Raw genomic sequence first — 17,956 nt, 5'->3', positions numbered from 1 at the left:
ACTGATATACACAGCCACATACTTAAATATCCAAATAATTACACAGACTGAAAAAGAGTAAATTCTGCATTGTCCCATTTCCTTTCTGGAAAGGCACACTAATTCATTCATAGTGACAGAAAGCATATTAGTGCTTGCCTGGAGATGGGGGCAGTGGTGTCAAGGAACAAGATACTGTGAGAGATTAGAAAGGGACACCATAAGAGTTTTCAAGGGACAAGGATATGTTCACCAACTTGATTGTGATGATGGTTTCAGCAATGTGTACATTATCAAAACTTATCAAAGTGCTTTAAACATGTGCAGCTTACTATGTCAATTATGCAAAATTTAAATTCTGTTGTGCACATACACACATACACACATGCGTGCCGCATTTGTGTATTCATCCTCTGTCAGTGGACACCTAGATAGGTTCCCTCTTTTGGCTGTGGAGAACATCGCTGCTGTGCACATCAGTGTACAAGGATCTACTCAAGTCTCGGCTTTCACTTCTTCAGAGATACATAACTAGAACCTGAAATTTCTGGACAGTTTTTCATAAGGCAAATCTTTGCAATGATAGCATAATGCAAACACAACAATCACAGCCATATTTTTAAGGACTTACTTTCTTCAAGGGATTCCACTGAAGGTTAGATAGCCATTTTATCTACTCCTCCTAAGAACCCTATGAGGAAGTACTGCTATCTTTACCCATAAGAGAACTGAGGTTCAATCAGAATGAGTAACTTGCCTAGGTCCCCAGTTATAGAGACATATTTGGAACCACAGGTCGTATTCTACTCTCATTTACTACCAAGCCTAGTGCCATTTTTATCCAACTGCATAGTACTGATGTCATTTAGAAACAACAGAAAGACGTCTCCCGTGGCTCCAACTGCAGTGCTGCAGAGTCTGGCTTTTCTCCAAGTGCTGCTGCGTTAACATCCGGAGGACTGTGCAGACTTTGTAGGGAGAACTGCTGTCCTTACTCAAGCAGCTGGTCTCCCTTCCAACCTCATCCAGAAAGACCTCTCTTTCTCCCACTTACTTTCTCTAGAGAGAAGAGCAGGGACTTCCCCTCTGCTCCTTGGCCAGGATCCTTTGCACCAAGCTTTTGGATGCAAAGGTCTGGGTCATGAGTCATCATGTTCTCTGGCAGGGCTGCTTTCCTTCTCTCAACCGCTGTAGTTTTATCCTGTACTTGGAAGAAGGCCCCGCATGCAGTTTCCTTTCAAGTCTGACACACGCTGCTTTCATTATCTCATATGAAATGTTTAAAAATGAAAAAGGGCTACATTGTTTAATGGAAATAAATAGCAAATTTACTTTTCTTTTAATTTCTTGGCTTGTTTTCTTTTTATGAAAATCCAGAGGTAAGACAATTTTCTAAGCATAAAATGACCTAGTAGTCCAAAAATGCATGAATTAGAAAAATCGTGGATTTAAAAGTTCAAACATTTTTTTTAAAAGGAGGGAATTGGCTATACTGCAGTGACAAAAGCACAGGGTGAGAAGAAAAACAAATGTGACAGCCGGTGTGGATTGTGCCACTTTTTAACTATATGATGTCTGTTAAGTTACATAAATGAAGAATACTCATACCCCAAATTTTTCAAGATTGTTGTGAGAAATAAATGCAATAACAGGATGTAGATATGGTCCAGCACATGGCCTTGTTTACTAAAGATGCCTCATGTTGAATTTAGTTACCAGTGATTAAAAATTATAGGAATTTCTTACACAAAATTAGATGGGTTTCTAGAACACCCTTCTTAAACTCCCTCACAAAAAGCAAGTCCTGAGTAACTAGATAGTTGATAATAGTATTTATTTCATGAAGGTCATTCTTACCAAAGTCATAGTAAAGATATTGAGAAGGTTATTCAAAATCTATGAAGACAAGTACAAGTAAAGTATTTATAAAATCCCAATTTCTATAAGTGGTCTCTAGAATATTATTTAAGAAGTAAGACCAATTACTCCACAAGTCTGAAATGTCAAGAAGAAAAGGTGAGTAAAACATGGGCTTACCATTAGGGAATGGTGATTAAGAAGGAGAACCAAGTTTGGGAAATTAGCTATCATGTGTCCAAACTGTGTTCAGCTCTTCCCATATTGCACTGGACATCTCTTACGTCTGCCTGGCATCAGGGCCGACACCTACAGCTGAAAAAGTCAGGCACTGTCTAAATCTGAGATTGGGCATCTGACCCAAGCTGGGCCCCTGAAGACACTGGCCATTTCATGGCTACAGCAAATGATCAGAAGTAAATATAGGTCCCCCCAAAAGACCACGACAGTGACAGGCTGAACACTTGCTGGAATGTTGGGGTCAGAGCAGACCACACAGGCAGGTATGAGTCTGATGTAAACCTAGAGCCAGAAATGCCACATCCAGCTTGCAGCCTGCTTTTGGCACAGATAGTGGCCTTCTATGGTTAGCCTGGCATATCCCACACTGTAAGAAACTCTGAGAATAAAGCCCACTCAGAGGACAGCAGAAAGGAAAGATGCATAAATATTTATTCTTGAAAATATTGCATAAACAACAAAAAAAAGAAAATATTGCATAAACTATGCCTGAAGGCAAGTGAATCTCTAACATATTTAAATTATTTGAGTGTGGAAATAGGGTTACAAGAAGCCAGGAAAAAAAAGCTAGAAACCTGTACACTTATTCAACGACCTCTCATGTATATTCTTTCATCCTACATTTTGTGCAGTGTGCTCCATACAGGCCTGCCTGTAGAAGTATAGAGAAGAAATCTAAGGCTATGGCTAGCTGGCCCCTTTCTTACCCTTGTAGTGTAAGCTGATGCTTATTCACTAACTAAGAGCTATGATTTATGAAGCTGCCTACAACCACCACAACTGAATGGTTTTAATTTAAGAGAGCAGTTGAATTTCTCAAGGAAGATTATTAAGGCTTCAGGATTTAAACTATTTTCTCATTTCTATTCAAAAGATACGTCGTAGAAGCATGTAGGGTTGTCCTTCCATGCAGCTCAACAAATACTCTTTAAATGTGCATTGGATACCAGACAGTGAGCTAAGCCCTGGGCTCACATAGACAAACAAGATATGGACATTCTAAGAAGCTCATTTTGAGGTGGAAGAAAACAAATACGTGTGCAACTAAAAATTATAGCATGGGATAAATGTCATTCTAACACAAGGAAAAATTTCCTATAAAAACCTAGATTACAGTATGATTTGGTCTGATAGGATTTGAATAGCCTTAACAAAGATAATATTTGAACTTAGACTTGAAGAGATAGTAGCGTTTTAAGATGAAAAAGATGGGAGAGAAGGCATTTCACAAAGGTAGTTGAATTTAAACAAGTGATGAACATTCATGACCTCTTTGGGAAATGTCATAAATTACAGGGAAACTAGATAAGTATTGGTAAAAGTGGGAAGAAAATAAAGCTGAAATAAAGTTGGAGTAGATGTTGAGGGGCTAGCAAGATAGATTTTTTTTTTCAGAAATGGGAATGGAGCCCAAGGTCTTGCACATACTAAGCAAGCACTTAATCACTGAGCTATACTCTCAACCTCATGAGCTGGATTGTTTCAGCCAAAGAGCACTGTGGTCGTATTTCCGGTTTTGGCAGGCATCTCTGGTCACAGCTGGAAGGAGTGGGTCAGAGCAGGGTGAGGCTGACAGCAGGGATGCTGCTGAGGGTCTGAGCACAAGATGATGGTGGCCAGCATCCACGCTTGCACAACAGAAGCCTTCGGGTCTGGGTCCAAGTCATCAGACATAGTTCTGTGTTTTAAACTATTTATACAGTTCACAACCAACATAACAGAAAGTATAATTTTCACAGCCTTTAAAAATGTCTGTGTTCTTTTAGTTGCTTTGTTTTCACTTTGGTTTCGCGGCAGCATTGTGAGGAAAGTTGAAGTTGTCTCCGTTCCAGCTTTCTGCTATTGTAGCTGGAGGAAGCTGAGGTGAAGAGAAGGACCTGTCTTTGGGGGCAAAACCTGACAGAAGGATTGACACTCCCTTCCCCACACACGAGGAAATATGCTCTCCCCTACTACAACTACTCCTGTAGTGCTCTCTGCCAAACTCCAACATAGCTCTGAGTCCCATGAACTAATTTTCTGTTATAAATCACACCTATGAAGCAACAAATGTGGTCTGCATGAGGGATTCATTTTATGTTTATCTAAATTTGTTTTTTTTTCTTGTGGTCTGTATTTATTAAGCTAAAAATGCTTAGATTCTCTGAGCCATTTTGTTCTTTCTATGGTTAACACACAAAAAAGTCATTCTCAGACCAGTCTGTCATAAACCCTTGGTTCCTGCTGACTTGGGAAGTATATAAGAAGGAAGGGGTGGCAGACAGCTCCATATTGCATCTACCACCTGTGCAGAACTTTTCCAGCACAAGGCCTGGCATATAGTAAGTGCTCACTACATGGTAGCTTTTTTTCCTCCTTGCCGACAATTTTTATCTATTATTCTTTCGTTAAAACATAGGAACCTCCATTACAAATCAATTCTACCCCTATGCCTAAGTAGGATTTTGTAAAACTTGAGATAGTTCAATTATTTTCTTCTATATAGTTAAAAAAGACAACATGCTCATATAACTGTCTCTCAATAAAACAGAACCTAGCTCTAGGTCCATACATAATGAGAAAATGGTCAGTGCTCTAATCTTAAAATTCCACGTCAAGTAAACTTCCTGTCTCTCACCACAAAATTTCATAGACATCGTTGCCTAACTTCAGCTTCTCACTGCAAATCTCATTAGGTTTTGTGCCCCACCCTGGATTTTTAGGTTGACTTTGATCCCTATTCCCTCGTAACCCAGTACCAAAATTTAAAAAGTACAAGGTAAATAAGCACCAAAATAAAAAGAAGATGAGAAGGACAGTATTCTGTCTCTACCTGTCACACCGCAGGGAGTTGTTACCAGTCTCTAACAAGCTCCTGTCTCCTTTTCTATCTTGCTTCCTTTCCTGGTCATCATTTGGGAATGGACACACAAAAGCAACCTATAGGCTCAGTCATTAGGAATACATGGACAGAGTCGAAGCCCTTCTAAATGCACTGAGGAGGGACGGTAGACTATCAAGTCGTGACAATCTCTGAGGCCTCATCATTTCACTCATCAGTGAAAGTACCACCTCTTAGCAACTCTAAATCTAAAATCTCTCTTTCACCAACTGTAAAATCTCTCTTAATAAAATAAAATAAAATAAACCCTCTCTTGATTCTTTTTCTTCTCCTCCTCCTTTTTTGTCTTTTGCTTTTCCCCTTTGTATTTGCTAGAAATAACTGGTAATAACCCAAAGAGAAAACAACAGTGGAAGGAAACAGTGGGAGAACAATTTACAATTCCAATTTGTTGACTTTAGTAAAGTGATTTCATTGATCAGCTGTAAGGAGATTGCCCCACTGTCCTGCTGCATGGTGCTATAATAGTAAGTGATCACTTATTTGGTTGTATGTGAGACACGTTTTTCCCCCAGTAATGAGTGGCACATTGGTAACCTGGCCCTCCACAACTAAAGCAAAATAGAAGGAAATATATTTGCATAAGTATTCCCCAGATCTGATCACACAGCAATAAGGTTTGCAGGAGTTTCAGGCCAACCATTCTCAATCGGTTGCAATTTCCCTCATGGCCAAATGGCTAATCCAAGAGTGCACTATCCAGTCTCAATGTCCTCTGAGTGGACCACATCTTTCTCAATATAACAACTGTATTTCAAAAAATCAACTTGTCAAAGTTCAAACAAAAGATCTGACCACTAAATAAGTAATTTACTAAGTAATAGGATTCAAAGTTTTATAGAGTTTTAATTGGCTCAGGCAATGTTACTGTTTATTAGTTGTTTTTATTTAGCTGTTAGTTAGGGTTAGAGGGATTGTATTTAAGGTACATGCACATGAATGACAGTTGAGGAACCCTTAACTTTCTGTGTATTTACTTATGTCCCTTTCATTCCACACATGTAAATTAGTTTGTAACACAGAAGACATTAGAGATTCAAGGCCTACCCTCAGGCGTTTGGTCTTGGTAGGGAACATGAGTAGTTAGAGGAAAGGTAAGTACAGTCCCAGAGGTACAAGAGAGCTGCTGAAATACAGAGAGCAGAGGCAGGTCCATGACTACAGACACCCAGTCCCAGAGGCCATTCGGTTTGGACCACAGAGATGAGCCTGCCTTGTCCCCCTGCTGAGGCCTTCATTATTCTCACTCAGCTGTCTACGTGCCCTCAAAGAACAGCTGAAGATTTCAGCAGCCACCTTCTTTCATTGCTTTCAACTTACAGCATAGAAATTCAACTTCAACCACATTAAGTAAAACTATGATTTATTGGAAAAATGAGTTATTTATAGCATCAAAGTAATTACAGCAGGAAAGGAATCACAGGGAAAAAACCAGAGGTTCAGTTTCCTCATTAAACTGCTCTGTCCTTTTCTTATCGTGATTCCACCTGACTAGAGACGAGGACTGGGCCACCTAGGAACCACACACTTACTGCTCTATAATTAGCGGAGAAAGAAAACCCTTCACATATATTACTGCTGACCTTCTACTTGCTAAGAGGTAGTACTTCCATCATTTTTGCAAAGAGGAAACCAAGTAGTAGAAATTAAGTAATTTGCTTTAAGTCTTGGTAAAGAGTAGGGGAACAACCATGGCCAAATTAGTCATTCTGATTCCAAAACTATTTCAACGCACACTTCCTACCGACACTGGCTGAATGAGGGGATACGTGAGTACATGCCTCCTACAGCTGGGTGAAAGTTAAACCTTTTCCAAACGCCCTTAGTTCTGCTCAAGTCAGTCAAATTATTGGCTGTTGATAATTTCATTTCACTGTACAAAATTCCCCAGAAGTGAGATAGTTTTAGAGAAAGAAAAAAGAACAGGCTCTGTTCTGGTTTTGGTTCATAAAAACTCCTGTCAGGAAGATCATCAAGGTCTTCCCAAGAGGAAACACAGCATGAGAGCTGAGGAGTCTGGGCTGGAGATCAGGCAGCCGGGTAAAAGCATCTCTCGGCATCCGCGTAATTGACAACACATCCCCCTTGACCTAGTCACACTTTTGAAAGACTTTGAAAATGCTACGTAAATGTGAACGTGTTCTTAAACGCTCCACCACTGGGAGCCTGCATCTTTAGTGTCATGGGGCCATGGTAGCTAACAAAGATAATTTTGGTGGTGGTGGGGTCCATCTTCTTATTCTTCTTGTCTGATTCCTGATAAACGAGCTGGTCCCTCAGCAGTGACTGGCATAGGTACTGGATAGACTTCTGCAGGAGTAGCAGAATGGTTGACCTGGTCATGCTATAGTCAGTAAAGAAAAGCAATAATGGGCCCAGAAGAGACGAGCCAGATCTTCCCGCTATCTACATCTGTACGGGTGGGGAGAAAAGCTGGCTTTTTGGAGCATCTGATCTCTATAGTAGAAAGTTCTTTTCCCCAAGGGGAAAAGAATATTCTAGGTCACATGCAGCTTAAGCTGATGAAATATTAAAGAGACAAATGAAACTTGTAGTCACTATTATCACTTGTCAACTCATGACCTTAACATGGCTGTTGCACCTCAAACATTGCCTACACATTTCAGCAAGAAATGTATGTATGGGGGGAGGCTGTTTACCTGATCAGGAAAGCAAGAACTTTCTCAGAACTCTTCATCGTTCAAATGGAGTCTGGAGGGATGAGTGCTCTTGGCTGGGCACATTGCCTCTGTTTGTAAGAAAGAAAAAAAGAATAGGAAAAAAAAAAAACAAAAACAAAAACAAAAAACCACTGGGCAAAAGTTTGAAAAAACTGCCTTACTATCCAATAAAATCTAGGAGAAAGGAGAGGTGGGCAGTGATATACAGTGCATTTATTATACTTTAAACATGAAATAAAACTGATACAAAGCTGTAGAGAAAACATAAAGTAAAAAGTTACAGACTAAATTCATAAAGCAATCAATACAGAGTTTAGTACCTTACTTAGAATTATAGGGCTGAGAATAAATGGTAAAAGAAAAGAAAGCAACTAAACAACAGCTTGCTTCTATACATTGGAAGTGAGCATTGTGAAATGGGAGAGGATAACTTCATTTTAAATGGTTTATTCTGTTTTAATTTCTTTTAAAACAATGTACATATGATACTGTTATGATTATTGTGCAGAAAGAGAAAATTATGAGCATGTTTTCTATTTCAGGTAGGTGAAAGAAGCTAGATTAGTTGTAAACATGCCCAACAGCTAATTCACCATCTAACATACAGTATATTTCAACACATATATATGAATAAAAAATTAATTTATAAAATTATTTTTAAATAAAAATGAAGCTAAATATTTACACAAAAAGCTAAATATTACACTCAAAAAGCCATGAAGTAATGACAAATGGTAGAATATTTGATGCTCTTCAATTTGGTAGGAATTAGTTAGGGCTTTTGACTATAACCAGTCTATTCTGGAAAGGGTGAAATATTTGACTACTTACATTTTTTTAATTTTAAAGAGAAAAAGAAGGAAAAAACCGATAAAAAACCAGAATTTCAAAACAAGATAATAGAAGACTAACAATGGTTAATATATTGCACATTGTTATCAGGAAATTAATTGTTCAGATTACAAGATACAGGCATACATAACTGATCAGACAATATAAGCACAAAACATTTTTTCAATGAACTAAGTCAGTAGTATAACTATCTTATCTGTCTTATATATATATTTTCTTTTCCCTTCCTTTTCTCCTTTCACCTATCCCAGTTGTTCTTTCTTTTTAAGCAGTTTCATTCCTTTTCACAATATGTATTGTAGATTTTGGATCTTATTTACTTTTTCAGTTTCTTACACTAGGAAGACAATATGATGTTTACACATGCATGTTTGATTTATTTCACTTATATAGAATCACGGGTTTATTTTTTTTTTTAAGAGAGGTTTTAGACTTGGCAAAAAAGTTGTCACTGATGAGTAAAATGATGAGGCTATTTGGTAGGAATTAAATATTAAATATTACACACATATTTAGCTTCATTTTTTATTTAAAAATAAATTGCCACAACTTGATAGTCTATCATCCCTCCTCAGTGCCTTTAGAAGGGCTTTGGCTCTGCCCAGGTATTCCTAATATGGAAAATTTCACTTTCTCTAGTTGCATCCATTTACCTATAAAAGCCTCAAGTTTGTCCTTCTTTATAGGGGAATAGTACTCCATTACATAAAAATACTACATCTTTTTTATACATGTGACTATCTACATTTTGTGCATTGCCAAAATCTTGGCATCCTAGAGGTACCTCTCAAGCTATCACCTTATGCCTAAAAATGAGCTCTTAAAATTCCATTCTTTTGTCTCAGAAGTGTGTAGATCAGTTTAAATGCAAACAGCAAGTAAATATTTCAAACATATATAAATCAATGTGCATACACTTGGCTTCAGTAATTGAGGACAGGTTTTGGTAAGCTTCAGGCAGTGACCAGGCGGCACATGAAGGGTAGCAGGAGGGATCACAACCGAAGTGGAGAGAGAACAGACAGAAGAGGGATCAGAAACCAACTTCATGTATTTCAGAATTTTGCCGACAACAAAGAGGAGAGTCTGGAAATGTCTGTTTCTCCTGGGTTACAAAAGTCATTTCATTCAATGTCTTTTCTTCTCATTTTTCTTATCTCCGAAATGAGAATAAGAATACCCAATATGAATTTATCTTGGCAATGTTATTCATTTATTTGTTTTTAAGCAGTGACAAAGTTTATTTGAAAAAGTAAAAATGAAGAATGAGGGAGAAGCTGGTTCTGCAGGGTGGGCTTGGGCCAAGTAAAGGAGGAAAACACAAGATAAAAAAATATTCTGGAGAAAGCAAGGCAGGTATTATAAGAAAAGCCATTAGTGGAAGTAGTTTTTAGACAGGCAGAGGAAATTATGTGTGCTGTGAATGTCCAACACTGTCATTATTCTGGAAAAACAACCATTTGTCCTTGACTCCATGTTTTAAATTCATGGGACCCATTATTGTTGTTGTTATTATTATTATTATTATTTGGGTGAATTGCTCTACTGGACTTCATAGGACCCCATTATTGTTGTTGTTATTGTTATTATTATTACTATTATTATTATTATTATTTTGGTACCAGGAATCAAACTCATGACCTCAGGCTTGCCAGGCAAGCACTTATGCCACTGAGCTATATCTTCCCCCCTCAACATTATTATAAGAAACAAGCACTGAATACAAAATAACTTTCTTGGGATACCATTCTAGTTATATTATCTAGATGTATTATTTGGAATTTCTACTTATATTATTTGGGATGTAACTTTCTAGTTATATTACTAACTGATGTAACAGTGAAAGGGAAAAGAAAACAACTGTCTAAAATTTTAAAACTGTGTATTCCTTTTGATTGGCAATTCTGTTTCTAAAAATTTATACTAAGGAAATACAAATTAGACTAAGTTTGAAAAGGTGTTAAACAGAGATGTCTATTAGTTTAGACATTAGAATTCCAAAATTTAGGAGTAAAGTATAAATTTCTAATCATAGAATATTGGTCACAAATATTTTTCTACAGTTGCAAAATGGAATACTATGTACCAATTAAAATGGTACATTTTAGAGCTTTATCTGTTGACTTAGACATTATTCCATACTTTACACTCTAAGTGGCAATGACACATTTCAAAATAGTATATATACTATAATTGTAGTTTTATGAGAAAACATATACAGATATGGATAAAAGAAAGCCTAGAATTAACATACTAAAATAGTACAGGGATTATCTCTGAGATTCACAAAGATTCATTTTTTTTTTGTAGTTTTTCTGAGTGTTTAACACATTCAGTACCAAAAATGACTTTTATGATAACTTAGTAATAATAAAACTATCTCAATTTGAAAGACTAATATACATTGCCTCCTATCTTATCACAACCCTAATGTGTCTTATGCCCTAGTTATACCGTTACTCCATTTACTTTTCCGTGCCCCTTCAGTGAAGTAATTAAGACCATGGAAATAAGCCCCACTTGACATAGTTAAAAGGCCCCGTTTAATTTCTGAGACTCACATAATGTTAGTATTTTATACCTCAATGTAATCTTAAAACATATTTACCTACTCATAAACCTTTATTGTGAGTACAAAATGCCCTAGCTTGGGATTTAAGAGGCTTTAGAACTTTTCCCTTCTCAGCACAAGCTTGTTTGGGTGAATTGCTCTACTGGACTTCATAGGACCCAACAGGGGACTCCAGAGGTTTGAGCATATATGAATTTTTCTCCTCCCAAAGATTTAATATCTTATCTTGTTTCCTTCTCTCTTTGAGGCTATCATTTAACGTAAAGGACTTTTTCTGCTGGGTTTTATAAACCCAAAGCAGAAGGTCTGGATTTTAAACTATGTGTATTTGAATTCTCACTCTAACACTAATACTAGGTGACCTTAAACAAATTTATTGACTTTTCTGAAATTCATCTTTGTCACCTCAAAAATGGGCCAATACAATGATCTATCTCTTAAAATTTCTAAAATGAGTTATTACATCTAAATCCTTTGGTATAATGTTGGTATTTCTTTGTTTTGTTTTGTTTTTTTTTTGGTTTTTCTCCGGTACCGGGAACCGAACTCACGACCTTGCACTTGCCAGGCAGGCGCTTTTGCCGCTGAGCTAAATCCCCAGCCCCAATGTTGGTATTTCTTAAGAAATACTTGGTGTTAGATTTTGTTATCATTTGTTACAGTGGTTACTCAATTATCCTCAAAGATGAAGCCCTAGTAATAAGAGACTATATAAAATTGAGAAGAGGAAAACTGAAGTTTTCTTAAGTGCAAAGAGGCTTACATGTTGATAAGTGATAATTTAGTGAAAGGATTAAAAAAGAGAAAGAGATGATTCAATGCCTAGAGTTTCCTGAGTACTATCAAAGAACTTTTTTTCTTTCAGTGTGTTTGTGATACATAATAGTTACATCAAAGCACTTCATAATGCACAAAAACTTGAGAGTCATCTTTTCTTATCATTAGTAAAGACAATTTGTTTTAAAATGTTGGACAGCAATCACAACTTAGAATACTCAAATGAAACCAGAAAACTCTTCATTTTGTAATAGTAGTTAAGCAGAGATTTTAATTAAAGTATTTATTTCAGTATACTGTTATTTCCTTTTAAAAGTCTTCCTCAATACACTACATTTAAGCAGTTTTAATACCCAAACTTACATAAAGATTGTCTGTGATTTTAGATAAACACAGATTTTTTAAAAGCAGCACTTGAAAGTTCTCTTGCAATTTCACCTCCAAATTCTGAGTTTAAAGGAGAATAGGGGATTTACCAAATATGTGATGAAGAATCATGTTCTCATGTCCTTTCATTTGGGCAGGAACTCTTGCTGTAATTGAAAACATTCTCTTACCATTACAGAAACTCAGAGGGTAAATCATGAGTTAGGACCTGGAAAATAAAACTGAGAGAAAAAACTGGAACAACATGTGGCTGTCATTTTCAGGGCCACAGAGACAGGAAGTGGTTTTCCCTTGTAGCTAAGCGCAGGCAGGCTCGCACACCACAGTATCGTGGGGAGTCAGAAGACAGGGCTATGGTATTCTGCCTTGTTCGATAGTGGTGCAGCAGGTACTGACTTGCTGAGGACTGTGGCGCCCTTCATATTTGAGATAACAGTTTTCTCTTTATATTTGTGTCCTTTCACAACCACTGTGAAAGGTGTGTGCCCGTCTCAGCTGCCCAGGCTCCGCCCATAAAGATGAATCTTAGGAGGTTATAGGACTCCCTAAGGCCACAGTTACAAGTCTGATTAGAAACCTCTTTTCCTGAATTTTCCATCTTAGAAATTATTGTCTGCCCATGCCAAAATAGTAATGCTTTTGTTTGACAAAGCCAGTTGCATAAATAGCACTAAGGTATATTACAAAGCAAAGCATCTCAAAAGAAGATTTAATTTTAAAACAACCTAGAGAAATGACTATGTCATTCTTCTAGTCTCCTTTACACTTTGTGGTCCTCTTTCCTGTCTTTGCTTTTAATGTCTCCTTATCCACTCCAGATTTAAATCCTGCGTCATCTGTGCTCGAGCAAACAAGGAACATATCTCAGTGTTTACATGGGAAGGGAAGTTCATTTCCACCCCAAGTCAGACACTACAAGTAGATTACAGCAGACATTCCATCTAATCCAGATCCTCAAAATCCAGATTCTCAAAAGCCTCAGAATCCTTCTCACTCTAGAAGTTTAATTCCAATTGACTTGGGATAAAACGTTTTCTTTTCAAGTGAGAAGGCAGTGCCCTAACCTTGTAGCTCCTCCACTCAATGACATTGCCTCTGCCAGCGTTTGATAACTTTATGAGATTCATTTTCCTCCCCTGTGAAGTGGGGATCATATAATTGCTCCTCATTAAGTCTGTAATGGCATAGTGTATAGAACCTCACCATACAAATGTACAGAATTATTATGCTTCACATAAGACTGGGTTTTTAACTCTACTCATCTTAGCTGCTCCCATCATAACTAGCTTCCTCCTCTGTCCTGCCTTTACTTCTAGTGGCGCAGCTCCTAGCACAGTGCCAGTGCATCATTTGCTCTCAGTAAACATTAGCCACCTCCACCCCATTCCTTACTTACTTCTAATAATGTCACCCATTCATCAGTGTTGGTGTTCAAGACCAACGTAGACGGTCTTGAACGTAGACCATAATCAGTCCCACTCAAATAAACTCAAAGAGAATTAAAAAAAAAAATCTTCACAAGTTTCACATCCATTCACTCATAGGTCTCTACAACATTCCTTCCCTTCTAAAGAACAAAGTTCTGTAAATAAATGTGACAGTGGCAGAGGCATCCAGGCTTTCTTCTTCCTAGAAGGGAAATTATGGTGCTACTGCTGCTGCTGCTAATGATGATGATGGGAGAGGTGATGGTAATAAACATTGATTCAACATTTCTTCCATACCAGTCTTCGGTCCTAATCTCTATAAAAACTATATATGCTAATATATTACCTTCATCTTTCAGCAGGAAATTGGCATAGAGAGGTTAAGTATCTTGCCAAGGTCATGTAACTATTGAATAACTAGGAGAGGCCACTGTTAAGAGAGGATTCAAGCCCAAGCAATCTGGTTCTAGGGCCTATATTCTCACACCTACATGTTGCTGCTTCCTCATTCTCTACCTTTCTCTTGGAGTTTGTGAGGCTTGTGTCCAACATAATGAGTTCTCCTTAGAGGATATGTTAATAGCAGCCTCTTTCTTGCTCCAGGCTCTTTCATTCATCTGCAAGACAAGATGGGCATTACTCAGACGCAACCTAGTTTACCTGCCCAGGGAGTGTATACTTCAAGGTGTGCTTTTGGCTCTTAAGTATCTCATGGAAAGATTGTTAATAGCTGTGGAAATATAAATGTGTGTATCAAGTTATGAATATGAAAGCAGCATTTGTCCTTTTTGTTTGTACATCCCTAATACTTAACATAGTGTCCTACACTTAATAAATTCCCAATAAGATCAAGAGGAGGAGTGGGGACTGTTAACTGAGCCCTTATTAATTCATAGTATGTGAGAGATCACAGCAGACAGCTTAGTGGGTCCATACCATGATACTTGATCGTCATAAGAGCAGCTAACATTCCTTGAAAACTGATGGTGTGCTAGGTTGTGTCCTAAATCCTTTATAGAAATTGGCAAAAGTTTGAACTGAGACCCAGAGGAGCTGAACAACCCAACCTAGACTGTAAGGGGTAGAACTGATCCAAATCAAGGTAGTCAGTCTTCTTCATTAGCACTCTGCATTCTTCTGCTTAATTAGGAAGGAAAAGAGGAATGCCATGAATAATGATGTGAGCACAACCAAATGAGAAGAGGCAAGGCAAAAGACAAATTTCACATATTCTGCAATTCTGATACTGATGGGGCGGGGGGGAAGAACTTACCAAAATCTCAATATACCCACTCAGAGTAGAAGGATCTTAAATGCATGTTTGAGGTAAAATGCAATTATCTAAAACAAAGCTTTCAAACCCATACTACATATCTAAACAAGGATTTCTTCCAGAGAGAATTACTTTGTATTTGCATAAGAGCAAGTGTGTTGGTTTGGCAGATATTTTATGAGTATAATACAGAACACATATTTTATAACATTATTTATAATAGTCATCCAAAGAACGATACAGAGTACAGGAAATCTGTCCACACACTAAGACCAAGGAATCTAGCTAAGGGCCTTCATCCCACAGAAATGCCCTACATGAGTACAGCTGAAGACCTAGAGCTCATAATACTGCCTTCCACAAGTCCAACTGGAGGCCCAGAGCCTATGACAACGTCTCATGCAGGCCTATTTCACAGGTCTGCACTGTGAAGGCCCAAAGGTCAGTGGTGGAATCTAGGAAGTCTATACCAGCAGGATGAAGGATCTGTGCTAGCAGGCTGAGGGGTCTACACTGGAGCCAGGAAGCAATGCACAAAGTAAGAACCAGAGCTTCCTTGAAAAGTACCACAGCCATCCTCAGCAGCAGTGAGGTCCTGAGCTCCTCTGATGATCAGGACAGCTGAGTTCCCATCAGGAAGCCAACGTGACAAGCTTCTCCAGGAGACTGGCAGTGCACCATCTTCCCCTCGGGAGCCAGGAAGCGATGTTCGAAGTGAGGACAAGAGCTCCCCCAAAGTGAACCAAAGCCATTCTCCATGCCAACAAGGTCCAGAGCTCCTTGGAGCATGAAAACAGCCAAGTTCATCAGGAAAACCAGTATGACAAGCTCCTCCAACAGAACCAACAGCTTCTTACAGCTTCCACCAGCTCCTAACAGCCTTCTCAGCTCCCAATAGTCATTTTTTCTTCTTCTCCAGTTTTGCCTCTTACGCTGCTGGCAAGAATCCTCAGGTGGCCTCCCACACCCAGCACCGTGCTTCCTCAGTTCAGCTGGGGGTTATAAGTTGACCACCCGTTGTCAGTCCACTACAACAAGTTTCTCCATCAAGGAACAGGGCATGTATAAAAAAAAAGCAAATTAAACCTGGCATGTGACACACATGTGTAATCCTAGTACTCTAGGAGCTGAGGCAGGAGGATCTCAAGTTTGAGCAGAGACTGGGGAACAGTAATTTAGGGAGACCTTGTCTCAAAATTAAAGTTTAAAATGGGGCAGAGCACATTGTGGAGGCCCTGGGTTCAATCCGAGAGAGAGAGAGAGAGAGAGAGAGAGAGAGAGAAACTAAGGCAAGGATTTTCATAGCTTTGTTTTGATCTTTTATTAGAGATAGTTCGGGGGCTGGGGATATAGCTCAGTGACATAAGCGCCTGTCTGGCAAGTGCACGTTCCTGAGTTCGACCCCCGGTACCACAAAAAAAAAAACAAAAAACAAAAAACAAAAAAAAACCTCAATAGTAGAGATAGTTTATACCCATCCCAGTTCCAAAGTTGGATGCACATGTCACTGTCCAAGGGTGCTAGGAAATTTTTCTGATTGAAAAGAGGTAAATGAAAACCAGAAGAGAAAAAAGAAAGAGAAAGAAAGAAAGAGGATTCTGAAATTGCATGAAAAGACAAAGGTCTGCAAATGTATAATTTGAAGACATGGAATCTGTGCAGGCAGAGGCAATCCACATGCAAGCTGCCTGTCAGAGGGAGGAGCAGCAGGGGCCAGGGTACCCAGGGCCCCATCCGAGCTTACTGGAGAGGCCTCTGTGCTTACCTCTGTCTCCTGTCTGCACTGTCACTTCCAAAGGAACAGAGGCAACTAGAAGATTTTCTAACATTTAGGAAACCAAGGAGGAAACTTTCCTCTAAAATATCTAAACAGAAGCAACTTCAGATCCCTCCAGGTTTTGAAAAATGACCAGTTTCCAAAGGGAAGTGCTCTCTGCCAGCCAGGAAGTGCTATAGCAGATCTTCAATATGTTCGGCCTGAGTGTCTCCCACAAGACCATGTATAGTACCCAAGGTCATGCCTCCATGACCCATGCAGACACATCAGCTGCCATACTTTACTAATCAGCTAGGAGTCTCTTAATCCAATAAAATTAACTTATTAGGATTAATGGTCAAAGGCTGTGATTAAAATTTTTAAATTTTTGCTGTATTCTCACAAAGTGCAAAGGGCAAGTAAGTTTCTTCAGATCATTTTTATAAGGTTACTAATCCCATTCATGAAGGCTCCAAACTTACCACAGAATTGCCTGCCAAAAGACCCACTTCCTAACACCATAACCTTGGAGGGTCAGGATTTCAATACATCAGTTCTAGGGAGACACAACCATTCAGACCACAGCAGATAGAAAGGTGAGACAGAAATGCCCAAGATGTACTCCTACCAGTTCTCCTATGCAAACAGTAGAGTAGAGAAATCACCAGAAAATGGTCACTCTCTCTTCTTATACTTTCTGTCACCCACCCATGGTTAAATCCCTCATAAATCACCAATGTGTGTTTATTCAGAATTGTCTTATTTACATTCTCAATATCACATCCTCAGTTTCACAATATATTCCATATTTGTGCATTCTCTTCATATTTTTTTATTTAAAAAAAAGAAAAAACAAGAAAACACTGGTATAAAAATTTCAAAACAAGATTATAGGAGAGTAACAATACTTAGTACATTGTGTATTGTTATCTTCAAAGTAGTTGCTCATATTACAAGATATGCGAGTGAAAAATTGACCAAATAATACAGGCATAAACCTTTCAATGAGCTAATAGAAATTAGTAGTATAACTATCTTAACTATCTTGGGTGTATGTATATATTTTTTTCCTTTTCCCTTCCTTCTTTTCTCCTTTCCCCCATTCCAGTTTCTCTTTTCTTGTGAGGTCTTTCCATGTTTCTAGATAGAATTGAGTATAATTAACTTTTAAAGACAGAGTGAAAAGATTCTCTTCACTAATGAGACTGGACTGAATGATGTGGTAGATTGACATCTGGTGGTCAACTTGTAACACCCAGCTGAACTGAACCAGC

General features: G+C 38.3%; 1 long non-coding RNA gene across 2 annotated transcripts in view; it reads right to left on the bottom strand.

The window, feature by feature from the left end:
- LOC102004111 overlaps positions 1-17,956 on the bottom strand; it is a 35,130-nt gene that overhangs the window by 1,501 nt on the left and 15,673 nt on the right. The window contains exons 4-6 of one of the 2 annotated variants that reach the window (XR_261646.2): positions 14,170-14,270; positions 12,316-12,372; positions 7,618-7,706 (exon numbers count right to left, since the gene is read on the bottom strand). This is a non-coding gene — a long non-coding RNA (uncharacterized LOC102004111). The remainder of the gene's footprint in view (positions 1-7,617; positions 7,707-12,315; positions 12,373-14,169; positions 14,271-17,956) is intronic. The other variant, XR_001234811.1, reaches the window with a different exon arrangement.

This window comes from Chinchilla lanigera, unplaced genomic scaffold (genome assembly GCF_000276665.1).
Source record: "Chinchilla lanigera isolate Chin_1 unplaced genomic scaffold, ChiLan1.0 scaffold00033, whole genome shotgun sequence".
NCBI lineage: Eukaryota > Metazoa > Chordata > Mammalia > Rodentia > Chinchillidae > Chinchilla > Chinchilla lanigera.
This window is presented reverse-complemented; position numbering and strand designations above follow the sequence as displayed.